We start from the raw sequence: 18665 nt of genomic DNA on the forward strand, positions 1-18665 counted from the left end.
ATTTGTCATCATTGTGGATAAGGCAAGTGTGATATCTTCGACATATATAACCGATCACCTGATGTTTAAAGTAACTATCGTGGTCTCATCCTGTATCTCTTCCTATCATCCACTGCAAATAGCCGGCCGTATGCGCCGCCATATTGAGCATCCTGTCAAAACACGAAAAAGAACCCATGATGAACATTCTGTCAGGCAGTTTACGGATAAGATATCACACTTGTTTTATCCACAATGTACATATATATGTATATAGTAAAAAATGTGTCTCAATCTAAACAAAAAATTTTTTTGGAAACGTTTTCCTCAGTTTAGGTCAACGTTTTATTTTTTGGACTTTAAATAAAATATCATGGCATTGCTTTGCACATAAATTCATACTATTCATGTAGTTTAAGGAAAGTTACTTCCAATCTAGTCCATTCAGGGAAGGTACCCAGAAGATATAATCATGCAAGAGATATATGTGCATATGTGCTACTCAAAGTCTCGTTGTCCGCTCCCACATCGTATAAAATCGATAATCTTCGACTATCCACTTTAAGTGAAATTACTGATCTTGGTGTTCTTTCGATTGTAAATTTTTGTTTCAAACACATTTGAATTACATAATTGCGAAGGCATATTCAACACTTGCCTTCATTAAACGTATTAGCTCTGATTTCACTGATCCCTACACTTTAAAATTGCTATAAACCTCTCTTGTGCGATCTAAACTAGAATATGCTGCTTTCATCCATACAAACCATACTATAATTGTCACATTACCCGGCTTGAACGCGTACAAAGGGTTTTGTTCGATTTTCCGTACGGTCGTTGCACTTCAATGACCCGATTCCTTCTTACAGTATTCGCTGTGTGCTTATTAGCCTAAAGTCATTAGAAAGCAGACGTTCTATTCTGTCTCTCATCTTTGTTTTTGACTTAATAAATGGAGCGATTGACTGTCCATTTCTGCTAGCCAGAATTTGTTTCAACATCCCACAGATGAGTCTACGGAATCACGATACTTTCTGGCTGGACACGGTAGGAACAAATTACGCGTCTAATGCTGTGATCTTTAGAGCATAAAAAGAGTTTAATACGCTTTCAAATCCTGTCGGTCTGAACTTTTCCTCCACAAAATACATACTTATATCATTTTTAAATGATTTATATACGTAAACTTTTAGTTAATTTTTAGTTTTACGCTTAAATACTAGTACGTCTTCTTGTAATCTGTGCGAAAATTTTAACATTTTCTAGATTAATACGAAATAGATAAATAAATATTAGCATTTCTAACATCACTATGCTGTCAGTAAATAAACACAACGACAGTAAGCCATTTACACACATACATGCAAGGCAACGAAGAATATTTCACACACATAGCCAGCAGCTTGAAGCAAAGAGACTATTTCACATAAACATATGTAGTCAGCAGATAAGAGCGAAGAAGAAAGAGAAACAGTCTCACATCACGTTATCATCAGCTAAAAGCAGAAGTTGTTCCTCACACACACACACTCATATAGCTAGAAGAAAAAGATTAAGCACAGATATACATGTATATAGCTAAATAAATAAGTATGAAGGAGGATATGGCATATTGGTACTTTCTGAACAATACAAAAATCACCAGGAGCAGGGTTGGCACTCAGATTCGGCAGGGAAAGCCTCAATTTGGGCACCAGGGAAATTTCTCCCACAGGAAAATATGACGCCAACGGTAGCAGGATTCACGTGGGCAAAAATCAACGGTATATACGTCTTCAGTTGCTATGCCCCTCCGAGCATGACCATTGCCGAGTTCGCAGACATGATATACGGGATCACCATTGAAGCACGAGGTAAACACCCGCTTTTAGTGTGTGGAGACTTCAATGCATGGTCAACTGTGTGGGGAAGTAGACGAACCAACGAAAGAGGGAGAGTTCTTCTCGAAAGCCTTACTTCTTTGAGGCTAGAACTCCCAAATGAACCAGGGATATATACCTTCGACACAGGTACGAGACGATCCATTATAGATCTCACCTTCGCTAGCAGCGAAATAGCAAGACGAGCAAAATGGTCCATAAGCAACGTCTACACACACAGCGACCATAAAGCTATTAGCGTAGAGCTGCTCGAAACTCCACGAACGGTAGCAGCAAGACATCGACAAAGTAGGAAATGGAAACAGCACCTTTTCGACCCACAAATATTTGACATTATCTGAAAGGACGCCATAGTACGAGAATCGCATGCGGAAGACCAGTCGGTTCAAATCACTAAGTTGCTATGTATGGCATGTGATGCTGCCATGCCCAGAAGTCGCGGAAAAGTACAGCGCACTCCGGTATATTGGTGGAATGACGAAATTGCGGAAGAGCGTAGAAAATGTCACAAAGCACGAAGAATAGCGCAGAGGGCACGCTCATCACCACGATATGCGGAGTTACACAGCACCTATGTCGTACAAAGAAAGGCACTTAAAAATTCCATAAAAAAGAGCAACAAGTTATGCTTTAGGGAACTGCTGGATAATGTCGACCTAGATCCTTTGGGATCAGCCTACAGAACTGTGATGGCCAAAGTTAAAGGACCGATATCACAGCAACCTACGTGCCCGATACTGATAAATACTATTGTTGAAACACTTTTCCCTGCGCAAGATCGGTGGACTTATCCAAGCGAGGATCTAGAAAGGACGGAAATTTCGCAAATTACAGAACAAGAGGTGCTGGACGCTGCAACAAGATTTGCTGATAACAAATCCCCAGGACCCGACGAATTACCAAACATAGCCCTTAAAGCCGCGATTACTGATCTTTTTAAAGCCTGTATGCAAGAAGGCGTGTGCCCTCTCCCGTGGAAACGACAAAGAATTGTCCTATTGCTGAAACGTGGTAAACAGACGGACCAACCATCCTCATATAGGCCACTTTGTATGCTGGATTCCCTAGGGAAGATTTTCGAGCGTATAATATAAAGCGTATATAAACGTATATATAATAAAATAAAAGGAAGTTCTGTGCACTGATTATGTTGGACATCAAGAATGATTTTAACACTGCGAACTGGATGCAGATAATCGCAGCGCTGCAGAGCTTCGGCACGCCAGCTTACTTACGCAGAATAATAAGTAGCTATCTTAAAGACAGAATACTTCTTTTTGACACGGATCAAGGAGCAAAAGAGTAAAAAATCACTGGAGGAGTCCCACAGGAATCTGTTCTCGGTCCAACGCTTTGGAATGTAATGTATGACGGGGTGCTAAAGATTGATCTATCAGAAAACACGTAAATTGTGGGATATGCTGATGATATTGCAGTGGTAGTAGTGGCCAAGAAACTGGACCTGCTTCAAGCATTGTGTAATGACGCCGTAGCAAAAAAAAGGAATGGCTGACCAATACGGGACTGTAGTTGGCTAGCCAAAAGACGGAAGTGGTATTAGTAAGCTCCAAACGGTCCGCGAACGAGTTAGTCTTAACTGTCGGGGATCATCAAATCACTTCAAAAGATTCCTTAAAATACTTAGGAGTGCACATTGACTCTAAGTTAACTTTCAAAGAGCACTTCAGAGCGGTGGGGGAAAAAATTACCAAAGTTAATGGAGCACTTATGCGAACAACGCCTAACATTGGTGGTCCGAGCGAAGCTACACGTCAGCTATTGTCCACAGTAACCAGCTCAATAATACTATGCGCAGCACCAGTGTAGTATGGATCTAAACGGACCTATCAAAAATATATATTAGCAGCGTACCGACTTGCTTCTTTAAGAATAGCAAGTGCGGACGGTGTCCGACGACGCGATTCTAGTTCTAACCCGGAAAATCCCAGTGGACTTACTGGCAAGCAAAATGGCCGATCTGTATAACACTAATATCGAGCGACCATCTGAAGAAGACAAGAAAAGAGCAAGGACACAAACAATAGCTAAGTGGCAAGAACGGTGGGAGGCCTCGAGTAAAGGGCGTTTGGAACGTAGCTCAATGGAATGAGCGGAAGCACGGTGAACTAAACTACCATCTCACGCAAATAATGAGTGGACATGGCGGTTTCAAAGAGTATCTATGGAAGCGTAGGATAGAGGAAGATCCTCATTGCCCAATGTGTACCACGGAGTTAGAAAACGCAGAACACGTTATGTTCCACTGCCCCCATTTCCACGAGGAAAGACTCGCCTTTCATGGAGTCTTTGGGGAGGAACCTACCACGAGAAATTTAGTATCACATATGTGCAACAAGAAAGAGTGCTGGACTGCAGTGAGCAAAATGGCATTTATAGTAATGACACGCCTGAGGGGTACTGAGAGGGAGCGCAGAGAAATGCGCATGCGAAGCAGTGGCGATTAAATGAACACTCAGAGCAAATAGCGGGAACATGGACGCAGGGACAACAGTAGGCTCTTAAAAAATGGGAAATGGGAACGCCACCCTGAAGTAGTGCGAAATTGGTGCCGGGGTGGGCGACGGTTCCAAACCGGGGCTGTTTTTTAGTCTACGGTCACACGGTTGCTGCGACGGCAGCAATTATGGTGCATTAGTCATAAAAAAAATAAGTATGAGATACAACTGTTCCAGAAGGCATGTTCGTGAAAAGTCTAGACCTTAGGAGAAATAGGTGAACGAGCATAACTGAGAGTGTAAAAGCAGCGCGGTGCAAGCGATATTCAGTTCAGTTTGATTTAAATACGCTATTAGTGAAGTACTAGATAATTGTGAGGTACTACTCCCAAAGTAGTCTAAATGAAGACCATTTTGCCATACTGAACATTGGAGTTATTTATTCGACAGTTCAGCGATTCGAACGTTAACAGAAGTTGCATAATAAGCAGAAATTCTCAAAATTCGTTACAATGTATTAGAGGGGTTGGAAATTTTTGAGAGATCGAAAACATTATATCGAAGTACTGTTATTGATGATCATTAAAAGATAAAAATACCCCATTTTGTTTATAAACCTATAGTAAATGTATGGGTTCGAATGTTTTTTTGTCATTATTATTGTTAAAGTAAATGTTTCCTTAGTTGAAAATGTTTAAAGTTATTGTATGGATTGAGTCTCAAAAAAATTATTTTATATGACCCAATCTAATGCACAGAATACATACATACGTAGACAGGAACTCCATTGGTACCGAAACAATAAAACGCTTGAATGAGCGAACTCCTGAATGCCTTGAATGAACGACTAAATATGTATGAGACAATGATGAATGACGAAGACGGAAGTGAATATTATGAGAATGTATTGCGTGCTTGTGAGAATACAACAACTGCTCAAAGCGTTCCAACAAAATCCTTGCAATGCATTATTTCCAAAACCTCTAAACGAAAGCACAGACAAAGAGAATAAGGAATGCTTAAATGTGCTTATTCGCTTCTCAGTTGGTGTTAAGTTACAAGCACTGCGAAATTAAAAACGAACTAATTTATTTAACTGGTGTTATTTGTGAGCTACGTTTAGGGTTTCAATTATTTTTAAAATAGCGTTATTGTAATATATCGTACAAAGCATAAATTCGAATCGAAGCTAAAGTCATATTTGACATCAAACTTAAAGCAGCGAACCCTCTTCGAACCGCCTGAGCAGCTGATTGATTACCAGGGCCTGCAGTTGAAGTAAATCACGCCAAGTGCTTATTTTCTTTCTTCCAGTATTTCTACACCGCAGTGATCTGTTTGTAGGGTCTGCTGGTGTCGCTTCGTGTGCCATTTCGGCCCCAGGTGACAACAATAAGCACTATTTGGACTATTAGATCCTTATCATAGTGCGCACAAGGGATCAGTACTATACGCTGTATCCAAGGTGTCCACAGTCATTCAGTCTCATTGCATTTTTCATTTTTGGGCATTGATATCCTGCAGATCCCCTCTAATTTCCTAAGGTAGACTCTTTTATGTGTGGCTATCCATCAAAGAGGGAAACCTTGGTATAGGATAGGCTTGACAGTCGCTGTAAGTACCTAACGAGAGAGAAGAAAATAGGCCGAAAACGTAAACCCCAACATTCTTTCATATGTATGACTTACCGCAGAGGTGTTTTCCCCTCTGATCTGCACGTTGAGCTTCAACCACAAGTAAGTGTCTAGAAAGCTTCTGCTCAAGGGCAAGCCTTACCAGTTTAGAACAATTCAGGCCTTTATACCGCATTGGCAGTCAACCCGATGTTAAATTTCCAGGTAGGTATATCCCGAAGCGTTTGATCAATCAGATAGCTAATTGTTGGAAAATATTTTCCACTTATGACAACTGCACCGTCTTCTGCATATGACATAAATTTTACGCGCCCCTCTTTGAACCGCCTGAGCAGTTGGTTGATTACCAGCGTCTGCAGCAGAGGTGGTAACGCCCTGAGACGTGCCTTTGACCACTGATTTCGTGGCCTCATATGTGTAAGGTCATCCTAAGAATACGAGCAATATAATATAAAGGCAACCTAATCTATGGTCAATATAATACAACGGTTAGGCTGACCCTACCTTAGTAATTAATCCTACTAAATACATCATCTCTGCACATGAATGGAATAATAATCAATTGGCAACCCTTACTCAATGTCAGCGACAAAAGGGCAGTTTAGATTTGAACAACGCGCCGTGAACAACGTCGGTTCGGCAACGGGCAGAGAAATCATTCTAATACTCATTTTACTTTCAATAAATTAAACCATTTAATTAATTTCATTTAAACACACATATTTTCCTATATTTAACTTTAAACTTTAATAAACATGAATTGTTAGTTATAATGTGCTAATGTGCATAAATCGGCAGCGTTTTTATTTAATCGGAATCCAGAAAATCCTGACAACCCGAAAGATCTTGAATAAAGACTCTTTCAAATGGAATAATAATCAATTGGCAACCCTTACTCAATGTCAGCGACAAAAGGGCAGTTTAGATTTGAACAACGCGCCGTGAACAACGTCGGTTCGGCAACGGGCAGAGAAATCATTCTAATACTCATTTTACTTTCAATAAATTAAACCATTTAATTAATTTCATTTAAACACACATATTTTCCTATATTTAACTTTAAACTTTAATAAACATGAATTGTTAGTTATAATGTGCTAATGTGCATAAATCGGCAGCGTTTTTATTTAATCGGAATCCAGAAAATCCTGACAACCCGAAAGAGCTTGAATAAAGACTCTTTCATATGTTTCTTAACCTCACATAGACGATGGATCGAGACCATCCATTATCGAAAGCTTCCGCGGCACTGTATGCATGCAAAAGGATCCTAGTATACACGTGTGGCCTATCACCAAAACTCTCTCATTGAGTATTTACAGCAATTGTCAAAACCATACTTTACTATGGGGTTCTTGTTTGGTGTACTGCCTCACAAAAAGTACGTATACCAAAAAACTTGGGGTATGCAGCGTATCAATGATTAGCATAACGGGAGCCCTAAAAGCTGCCCCGACAGCAGCGTTGCACGCCACATATCAAGCCTGCATAAAAACATCGAGTTGGCAACGACGGTAGACGTCCCAATTCCTTGTGGAGAAATTGAAAGGAGACAGGAGTTGCATTTGAACCGTCAAGCAGGAAAAGTGTGGGCAAAAACACGGGGCAACAAAATTTCTAAGATTATGTGCAAAACCTACGATATTAGACTCACAAAGTGGCTCAAATTTCTGAGGAAAGAAGACCTAAGGCTCACGGGGCATACTAACTGAACACTTCATTCTGGCGTCACATGGTTATACGTAAGGCTTCGTCAGTAACAGCAGGTGTAGGAAGTGTGAGCTGCAGGAAGAAACGGTTGAGCACGTTCTGTGTTCGTGTCCTGCTTTCGCCAGGTCAAGGCTTCAGTTATAACAGGCGACAGGGTTGTCAAATCTCGAGGCAGCAATTAAGCTAAGTCCTAGAAAACTTTCAGTATTTGTGAAGAGGACGGAGTTATTCTATAACATTAGTCCTGGTACTTGATTGGGGTTCTTCTGTTTGGTCGTCCAACAAATTCTAGTAACACTGTGGACACATTCAGTCTATGTGAGGTCTTTATTGACCGGCCAGTTCAACCTAACCTAACCTACCTTGTTTATACCCACACAAATTTTCTTAATAAGACAAAAAAGTATTTTCATTTAAACGTCTTAAATTATAGAAATATGTATCTGCAATAAATTTTACTTCACCTTTCTTTTACGAAACCTAACTAAATCTTAAAGCCCAAAGAATATTTATTGCGGTTGAAATAGAAAATTGGGCGTAAAAGCTCATTTCCAATTCGCATTGAATTCGAAAAGTGATTATAATCGTCTAACGTCTAGATTAATGAGAAAGAGATTGGAAAATGAATCCACTTCGTATTTTCAAAGCGTTTTAACAAGCTCCTTATACATGGATTTTGACTGCAATGCACTAGTAAGTGATTTATTTACCACCTTCTATAAAACGGTTGAACCGGTCCAACTTTTGCCAAAGTGGATCAAACCACTAAACCGAACTTTTGCACATCAAAACTGAGGAATTGAAATCCGTCATCCAGACTGTCTGAAGATTGAGTCAAGCTCTCTGGAAAGATGATTAAACTCCTCGAGGTATGTTATGAGAGGGGTAAGCTAAGATAATTCGTTGTCAGAACTTCAATGTAGAATGTATTATAAGAGCGTACGAGGGCGAAGATCCACTGGAAACATGAAAATTTAACTGCAAAACATGAAATTCAAGCAGAACAGTCAATGTTACCAGAAATAATGTGATCGTCTGAGTAGCGTTTTGGGTTTAAATTTTTATGTATATCTATATTACTCTCTCAGCCTATATCAAAAAGTGGGTTCGTGGAGCAATAACTATATTTGGTTGCAGGTGTGAGCTAGTCGTCTTTTTATACTCAGTTGAGCAGAGCTCACAGAGTATATTAAGTTTGATTGGATAACGGTTGGTTGTACATATATAAAGGAATCGAGATAGATATAGACTTCCATATATCAAAATAATCAGGATCGAAAAAAAATTTGATTGAGCCATGTCCGTCCGTCCGTCCGTCCGTCCGTCCGTTAACACGATAACTTGAGTAAATTTTGAGGTATCTTGATGAAATTTGGTATGTAGGTTCCTGAGCACTCATCTCAGATCGCTATTTAAAATGAACGATATCGGACTATAACCACGCCCACTTTTTCGATATCGAAAATTTCGAAAAACCGAAAAAGTGCGATAACTCATTACAAAAGACAGATAAAGCGACGAAACTTGGTAGGTGGGTTGACGTTATGACGCAGAATAGAAAATTAGTAAGATTTTGGACAATGGGCGTGGCACCGCCCACTTTTACAAGAAGGTAATTTAAAAGTTTTGCAAGCTGTAATTTGGCAGTCGTTGAAGATATCATGATGAAATTTGGCAGGAACGTTACTACTATTACTCTATATGTGCTAAATAAAAATTAGCAAAATTGGATGAAGAACACGCCCACTTTTTAAAAAAAAAATTTTTTAAATTCAAATTTTAACATAAAATTTAATATCTTTACTGTATATAAGTAAATTAAGTCAAAATTCAACTCCAGTAATGATATGATGCAACAAAATACAAAAATAAAAGAAAATTTCAAAATGGGCGTGGCTCCGCCCATTTTCATTTAGTTTGTCTAGAATACTTTTATTGCCATAAGTCGAACAAAAATTTACCAATCCTTCTCAAATTTGGTAGGAGCATAGATTCTATAACGGTAACTGTTCTCTGTGAAAATGGGCGAAATCGGTGGAAGCCACGCCCAGTTTTTATACACAGTCCACCGTCTGTCCTTCCGCTCGGCCATTAACACAATAACTTGAGCAAAATCCGATATATCTTTACTAAACTTAGCCCACGTACTTACCTGAGCTCACTTTTTCTTGGTATAAAAAATGGGCGAAATCTGACCATAACCACGCCCACTTTATCGATATCGAAAATTACGAAACATGAAAAAAATGCCATAATTCTATACCAAATACGAAAAAAGTGATGAAACATGGTAACTGGATTGATTTATTGACGCAAAATATAACTTTGGAAAAAACTTTGTAAAATGGGTGTGACACCTACCATATTAAGTAGAAGAAAATGAAAAAGTTCTACAAGGCGAAATCAACAGCCCTTGGAATCTTGGCAGGAATACTGTTAGTGGTATTGCATATATAAATAAATTAGCAGTACCCGACAGATGATTTTCTGGATCACCTGGTCCACATTTTGGTCGATATCGCGAGAACGCCTTCACATATACATCTAAGGGCCACTCGCTTTTAAAACCCTCATTAATACCTTTAATTTGATATCCATATCGTACAAAAACATACCAGAGTCACCCCTGTCCCACCCTAATGGCGATATCTCGAAAAGGCGTCCACCTATAGACCTAGTGTCCACTCCCTCTTAAAATGCTCAGTAACACCTTTCGTTTGATACCCATATCGTACAAACATTCTAGAGTCACCCCTGGCCCACCCTAATGACGATATCTCGAAAAGGCGTCCACCTATAGACCTAATGCCCACTCCCTCTTAAAATGCTCAGTAACAGCTTTCGTTTGATACCCATATCGTACAAACATTCTAGAGTCACACCTGGCCCACCCTAATGGCGATATTTCAAAAAGGCGTCTACCTATAGAACTAAGGATTACTCCCTTTTAAAATACTCATTACCACCTTTCATTTGATACCCATATTGTACAAACACATTCTAGAGTCACCCTGGCCCACCCTAATGGCGATATCTCGAAAAGGCGTCCACCTATAGACCTAATGTCCACTCCCTCTTAAAATGCTCAGTAACACCTTTCGTTTGATACCCATATCGTACAAACATTCTAGAGTCACCCCTGGCCCACCCTAATGGCGATATCTCGAAAAGGCGTCCACCTATAGACCTAATGTCCACTCCCTCTTAAAATGCTCAGTAACACCTTTCGTTTGATACCCATATCGTACAAACATTCTAGAGTCACCCCTGTCCCACCCTAATGGCGATATCTCGAAAAGGCGTCCACCTATAGACCTAATGCCCACTCCCTCTTAAAATGCTCAGTAACACCTTTCGTTTGATACCCATATCGTACAAACATTCTAGAGTCACACCTGGCCCACCCTAATGGCGATATCTCGAAAAGGCGTCCACCTATAGAACTAAGGATTACTCCCTTTTAAAATACTCATTACCACCTTTCATTTGATACCCATATCGTACAAACACATTCTAGAGTCACCCTGGCCCACCCTAATGGCGATATCTCGAAAAGGCGTCCACCTATAGACCTAATGCCCACTCCCTCTTAAAATGCTCAGTAACACCTTTCGTTTGATACCCATACCGTACAAACATTCTAGAGTCACCCCTGGCCCACCCTAATGGCGATATCTCGAAAAGGCGTCCACCTATAGACCTAATGCCCACTCCCTCTTAAAATGCTCAGTAACACCTTTCATTTGATTCCCATATCGTACAAACACATTCTAGAGACACCCCTGGTCCACCTTTATGGCGATATCTCGAAACGGCGTCCACCTATGGAACTAAGGATCACTCCTTTTCAAAATACTCATTAACAGCTTTCATTTGATACCCATATCGTGCAAACACATTATAGAATCACCCCTGGTCCACCTTAATGGGGACATCTCGAAAAGGCGTCCACCGATAGACCTAAGGCCCACTCCCTCTTAAAATGCTCAGTAACACCTTTCATTTGATACCCATATCGTACAAACAAATTCTAGAGTCAGCCCTGGTCTACCTTTATGGCGATATCCCTAAATGGCGTTCATCCATAGAACTATGGCCTACTCTCTCTTAAAATACTCTTTAATACCTTTCATTTGATATACATGTTATACAACCACATTCCAGGGTTACCCCAGATTGATTTTCCTTATTTTGTCTCCATAGCTCTCAACTGAGTATGTTATGTTCGGTTACACCCGAACTTAGCCTTCCTTACTTGTTAAATTTCAAATACTTCTCAACAGCGCTTGTGCTCAGCTAACAAAAGAGGAATTATAGTGAACGTCTATCTACAATGAGCAAAACAAACGAAAGTTTACAATTTTGGTGAAATTCCATGTGTAAATGCTCCAATTAATCAAAAAGCTTCGGGAAATTTGCTTGATCCCTTTATTCAGGCAGGTAAAAAATACAACAAATACAAGAACAAAGTTAAAATCCTCAGCTGAGTTCAGTAGAGGAGCAAAATAAATTGTAAGTAACTTTTGTAATAAACATTCAAGTAAAAAACGTTTACCCTAGCAAAGGAAGAAACAAAAACTTGCTTAAAACAATGTGAGCAAACTCACGTTGTCCCTAAAATGTTGGTATATTTGATTTTTTCCTGCAATGAATTCAATGACATGGTTGTTTTTCAGCGCCCCAAAAGTTTTCAATAGAAAAGGGGTGTGTATGAAATACATACATATCTATCTCTTTATGTATGTATGTAAAGCCTCATCGCATGTAAGGCGGTGTGTCTCGTCCACGGTTGCCACTTTGGGTCCATTTGGACCAAAACTGGACCATTCCAACCCCATTTGGTCCACTGGTCCATTTTCTTCAATTTTGGCTCTTTTTAGGCAGTTGCCACGATTTTGGTACTTTTCTTTCTTTTTCACTCAGGTAAAAATTCACAATATTGCCCAAAAAATTTGCAGCACATTCGTTAACCCACATATAATTTTGAATTTACTTTAAATTTAATTTACATTAAAAAGAAAAGGGTTGGCAAACACACTGACGTTAATTGTTGATGAAACAGCCGACTTATGAAAAAAACTCTTGTTTAATATTTATAATAAGAATGACTAGATATTTCCATCAGTTATTAAACACTTAGATTTTTGTCACTAGTAGAGCTATAAGTGCGTATTTCAAATGCACTTGCGCCTCTAAGAAATTTGACAAAGGCTTGCAACTGATGAAGCGTGGAGTTTAATGAATTGAAAACTAAGTAAAAGAATGAAACTAATTTATTTTATATTAAGTGTACTTGCCACTTACTTAATTCAAGTCTACCGAGAGATATTGAGAGTTTGTGAAGGCACGTCGATATTTAAATCTTTCTCACCCAGAACAAGAAATATTTTAACTGGAAGGCAGAAATACTTCTTGAAGGCGATAACTTTATAGATGTACAACGAATGCGATTAAAAAATTTTATTTTTATATTCAGCTTTTGAAGTAAATGCAAAAGAGATTTAATTTTGGAAGAAATATTTTGTGTAAAATTATCCCTGTAGGTGCTAGCATTAACCCCTGATGCCAAGTATCAAAACTCACACGTACTGAATCTAGGCTATGATATAAAGTTTAAACGTTAAGAGAAAAAGTAAGCATCTATAGAAATAGAACTAACAAAATTGCTTAGTTTCATTTATGCTCTACTGAGTTTTCCACATAGTTCGACCAGAACGCAAATTTTTGAAGCCTTCCTTACTAAAACCTAACTGCGCTATACATTTTATTTCATTGCAACCAACAACATATTGCTGGAACTAAAAGCTTTGTGAGCAAATCTAGGTTCACAACGTTAGGTTGGTGAACGACATACACCTATTCTAGAAATGTGAAAATATAATACCAAAGTATTTATTATGTCCAGTAAAATTTTATATAGAAAACCATGGAAACATCCTAAGGTTTTGTATTTTACAACGAATACGATATATACCAATAAAATAAAACAAAAATTTGGTCCTTTTTTTCCGTTAATTTTGGTCCCAAATGAAAACATGGTGTGGCAACCGTGGTCTCGTCATTGGGTTGGGATCAGTGTTGGAAGAGCAAAAGTGTAATAAAGGACGAAATAAAACGTAGTAGAAATATTAGTTATGCGGTAAATTTTTCAAGCACTACACGCGAAAGCTTATTCGAAGCTTGACATAATATATATTTATATGAAGAACTGGACACAAGTCGTTGGCTGCGGGACAATCGACAAAACATGAAAGCTTCAAATCACTAAACAACGCTGATCGCTAGACGTACGTACGCATAGAAAAAATGAAGAAGAAGACTAGCTACGAATCCACTTTATAAGAAAACGTTCAAAAAAACTTCGTTAATATTTTTTGTGTGGAAAGTAGTAGTGACCAAGTTTTGACATTTCCTCGATCTACATATATGAAGGGCGTCACTTCTTTGCAAGACACAAAAATATTTTTAAGCATTAACTCGGAAGAAAATTTATTAAAATTTACATATTGGAATTGAAAATGCACTCAAGTACAAGAGAATATACTAAACAAGAGAAAAAGAACACTTGTGCTCAAATATAATTGCCAATTTCAGTAAAAAAAAACTCATAAATGCAGTCACTTTTATCACTGCTATTTACCCGAATTTGTTCTAAAAGGGTCGTTGCTCAAGAAATAATGAGACACACATATGTTTCTTGGCAAAACTGGGGCTCCCCTGTGTATGTCTGCTTAAAAATCTTTAGAAAAAAGTAACAGTAAGCGTAAGAGCTTTCTTAAGGGGTGGGTACTACAGAGAGAAATAAAATTTTCTTCGAGCGTTTTTTATATAGACTTTTCTTTTGATGCGGATACTAAGTTTAAATATGTGTAATTACTTGAAAAATTATTTTGTTATTATGAAAGATTTGTATGTGTGGTTTTAATGTAAACGATATTTCGACATATTTTATTTTGTTTATTATTTTATATCTACCCAGCAAACATTCGGAGGCATAAAGGAATCAAAAAGGAGTCCAAAATTGAAGCGTTTACGCTCTTTATGAACTCATTTAGGAGTCCGATATGAATGCTATTCCTTCTCGTCGTGGTCGTCCGATATGAGCCTTTTTCCATATATGATATGACCCTGAATATGACTCACATATGGCACTTTTTCGGAGACATCTATCAGCCTTAAAATCTTATACATATATTGCCATTTTTATACTCAGTTGAGCAGAGCTCACAGAGTATATTAACTTTGATTGGATAACGGTTGGTTGTACAGGTATAAAGGAATCGAGATAGATATAGACTTCCATATATCAAAATCATCAGCATCGAAAAAAAATTCGATTGAGCCATGTCCGTCCGTCCGTTCGTCTGTCCGTTAACGCGATAACTTGAGTAAATTTTGAGGTATCTCGATGAAATTTGGTATGTAGGTTACTGGGCACTCATCTCAGATCACTATTTAAAATGAACGATATCGAACAATAACCACGCGAAACCACGAAAATTTCGAAAAAGTGCGATAATACATTACCAAATATGGATTAAGCGATGAAACTTGGTAGGTGAGTGGAACTTATGACGCAGAATAGAAAACTAGTAAAATTTTGGACAATGGGCGTGGCACCGCCCACTTTTAAAAGAAGGTAGTTTAGAAGTTTTGCAAGCTGTAATTTGGCAGTCGTTGAAGATATCATGATGAAATTTGGCAGGAATGTTATTCTTATTACTATATGTCTGCCTAATAAAAATTAGCAAAATCGGAGAACGACCACGCCCATTTTTAAAAAAAAATTTTATTTAAATTCAAATTTTAAAAGAAAAGTTAATATCTTTACAGTATATAGGTAAATTATGTCAACATTCAACTCCAGTAATGATATGGTGCAACAAAATACAAAAATAAAAGAAAATTTCAAAATGGGCGTGGCTCCGCCCATTTTCATTTAGTTTGTCTAGAATACTTTTATTGCCATAAGTCGAACAAAAATTTACCAATCCTTCTCAAATTTGGTAGGAGCATAGATTCTATAACGGTAACTGTTCTCTGTGAAAATGGGCGAAATCGGTGGAAGCCACGCCCAGTTTTTATACACAGTCCACCGTCTGTCCTTCCGCTCGGCCATTAACACAATAACTTGAGCAAAATCCGATATATCTTTACTAAACTTAGCCCACGTACTTACCTGAGCTCACTTTTTCTTGGTATAAAAAATGGGCGAAATCTGACCATAACCACGCCCACTTTATCGATATCGAAAATTACGAAAAATGAAAAAAATGCCATAATTCTATACCAAATACGAAAAAAGTGATGAAACATGGTAACTGGATTGATTTATTGACGCAAAATATAACTTTGGAAAAAACTTTGTAAAATGGGTGTGACACCTACCATATTAAGTAGAAGAAAATGAAAAAGTTCTACAAGGCGAAATCAACAGCCCTTGGAATCTTGGCAGGAATACTGTTAGTGGTATTGCATATATAAATAAATTAGCAGTACCCGACAGATGATTTTCTGGATCACCTGGTCCACATTTTGGTCGATATCGCGAGAACGCCTTCACATATACATCTAAGGGCCACTCGCTTTTAAAACCCTCATTAATACCTTTAATTTGATATCCATATCGTACAAAAACATACCAGAGTCACCCCTGTCCCACCCTAATGGCGATATCTCGAAACGGCGTCCCCCTATAGAACTTAGGCCCACGCCCTTTTAAAATACTCATTAATACCTTTCATTTGATACCCATATCGTACAAACAAATTCTAGAGTCACCCCTAGTCCACCTTTATGGCGATATCTCGAAAAGGCGTCCACCTATAGAACTAAGGCCCACGCCCTTTTAAAATACTCATTAACACATTTCATTTGATACCCATATTGTACAAACGCATTCTAGAGTCACCCCTGGTCCACTTTTATAACGATATCTCGAAAAGGCGTCCACATACAGAACTAAGGCCCACTCCCTTTCAAAATACTCATTAACACCTTTCATTTGATACCCATATAGTACAAACAAATTCTAGAGTCACCCCTGGTCCACCTTTATGGCGATATCTCGAAAAGGCGTCCACATATAGAACTAAGGCCCACGCCATCTTAAAATACTCATTAACACCTTTCATTTGATACTCATATCGTACAAACAAATTCTAGAGTCACCCCTGGTCCATCTTTATGGCGATATCTCGAAACGGCGTCCCCCTATAGAACTTAGGCCCACGCCCTTTTAAAATACTCATTAATACCTTTCATTTGATGCCCATATCGTACAAAATAAATTCTAGAGTCACCCCTGGTCCACCCTTATGACGATATGTCGAAAAGGCGTCCACCTATAGAACTAAGGCCCACTCCCTTTCAAAATACTCATTAACACCTTTCATTTGATACCCATATAGTACAAACAAATTCTAGAGTCACCCCTGGTCCACCTTTATGGCGATATCTCGAAAAGGCGTCCACCTATAGAACTTAGGCCCACTCCCTTTTAAAATTATCATTAACACATTTCATTTGATACCCATATCGTACAAACAAATTCTAGAGTCAAACCTGGTCTACCTTTATGGCGATATCCCTAAATCGCGTCCATCTATAGAACTATGGACCACTTCCTCTTAAAATACTCTTTAATACCTTCCATTTGAAACACATGTCATACAAACACATTCCAGGGTTACCCTAGGTTCTTTTAACAACATGGTGATTTTCCCTTACTTTGTCTCCACAGCTCTCAACTGAGTATGTAATGTTCGGTTACACCCGAACTTAGCCTTCCTTACTTGTTGTTTTTGAATTGCACCTTTCTGACATTTGGAAGAGATATTGAAGGATACTAAAAAAGGAAAGCGTTGAAAATAGTCTAAGCAGATAGTTTTGATGAAATCCCTGGCATTGAAAGGGGCGGTATCCATATGAATGGCATACCAAGGAGAAAGTAATGCATTGAAAAATCACCAGAAAATATCTTGATTACTTATACTTCTGGGATCCAATGATTGGAGACGGTCCGCAGCAATAAAGTAAACCAAGTCCATATAAATGTGCCACACAGAAGCAGAAAAGTTCAAGCAAATGTTGTGCATAATGCTGTACTCATAATTTTCATGGTAATGGAGTCATAAAAGACTCTTATAGAACCATATTTCTAGGGCTCGTATTTTTGACATATTTCCGACTCATATCGGATTTCTAATTAATGAGCGCTCCGAAAATGTTTAAGGGGTTGATGATGAAATATTTAAAAATTACACGTACAAAAAATAAAGGGGAAATACAATTAAATAACACTGTAGTATACTATTCCGAAAGATAAAAACAAGATTGGTCATACATACATATATATATATATATTGATAGATATCCCACTTACTTGAAGCATAAAATGAAAAAAAAAATGTTTCGATAGTATATGTTGTTGTTCTTTGTTCCGGACGAATAATCTCTTATGGGCCCTAGCAGCTCTAAAGTAAATGCTTAAGAAATATTTTGATTTAAGCATTTCTTATGTATGCAAACGGAAGAAGCCAAGAATTTTTCACGTTTGATCACGGTTTTCAGGCACAATGCACATAAAATACTGAATTTTAACTGATTGTAAAAAATTTTTAACTTTGTTTATTTGTTTACCGACCGAAATGTCGCCTTTTCTTCAACAAACAATGCACAATCAATTATTTCTAAGCGAACCCAGAGTTGCCGTATGAATTTGTTCCTAAATATAATTAGAAAATATTAGCAGAAATTTCATCGGAGCTGCGCAATGCAAAAGATTTGACAAACGAAATATTTCTTAAACATTTCTTAAGAGTGATTTTATATGCATTTTTTTGGTCTTCTTGATAAAAGCATACGGATCTTCACAATATTTCAATACTTTCAAGAGTATGTACCACGTTCAAATTGAATGGTTTATCTTAAAAATCGTAGTATACTTTGGGCAAAATGAAATGTCTGGGTATATTTAATATTTTACGAAAAACGTAGTAAATATA

At 38.1% G+C, this 18665-nt stretch overlaps 1 protein-coding gene across 4 annotated transcripts in view; it reads right to left on the reverse strand.

Annotated features, from left to right (window-relative positions):
* The window catches only part of Rab3-GEF (Rab3 GDP-GTP exchange factor), a 304714-nt gene that overhangs the window by 285274 nt on the left and 775 nt on the right, over positions 1 to 18665 (reverse strand). The window contains exon 1 of one of the 4 annotated variants that reach the window (XM_067781890.1): positions 18044 to 18288. The exons of the other annotated variants lie outside the window; for them this stretch is intronic. The gene's annotated coding sequence lies outside the window, so the exon portion shown is untranslated. Of the gene's footprint in view, positions 1 to 18043; positions 18289 to 18665 lie in introns of those variants that run through there. 4 annotated transcript variants of the gene reach the window in all.

Source organism: Eurosta solidaginis, chromosome 4 (assembly GCF_040869045.1).
Source record: "Eurosta solidaginis isolate ZX-2024a chromosome 4, ASM4086904v1, whole genome shotgun sequence".
NCBI lineage: Eukaryota > Metazoa > Arthropoda > Insecta > Diptera > Tephritidae > Eurosta > Eurosta solidaginis.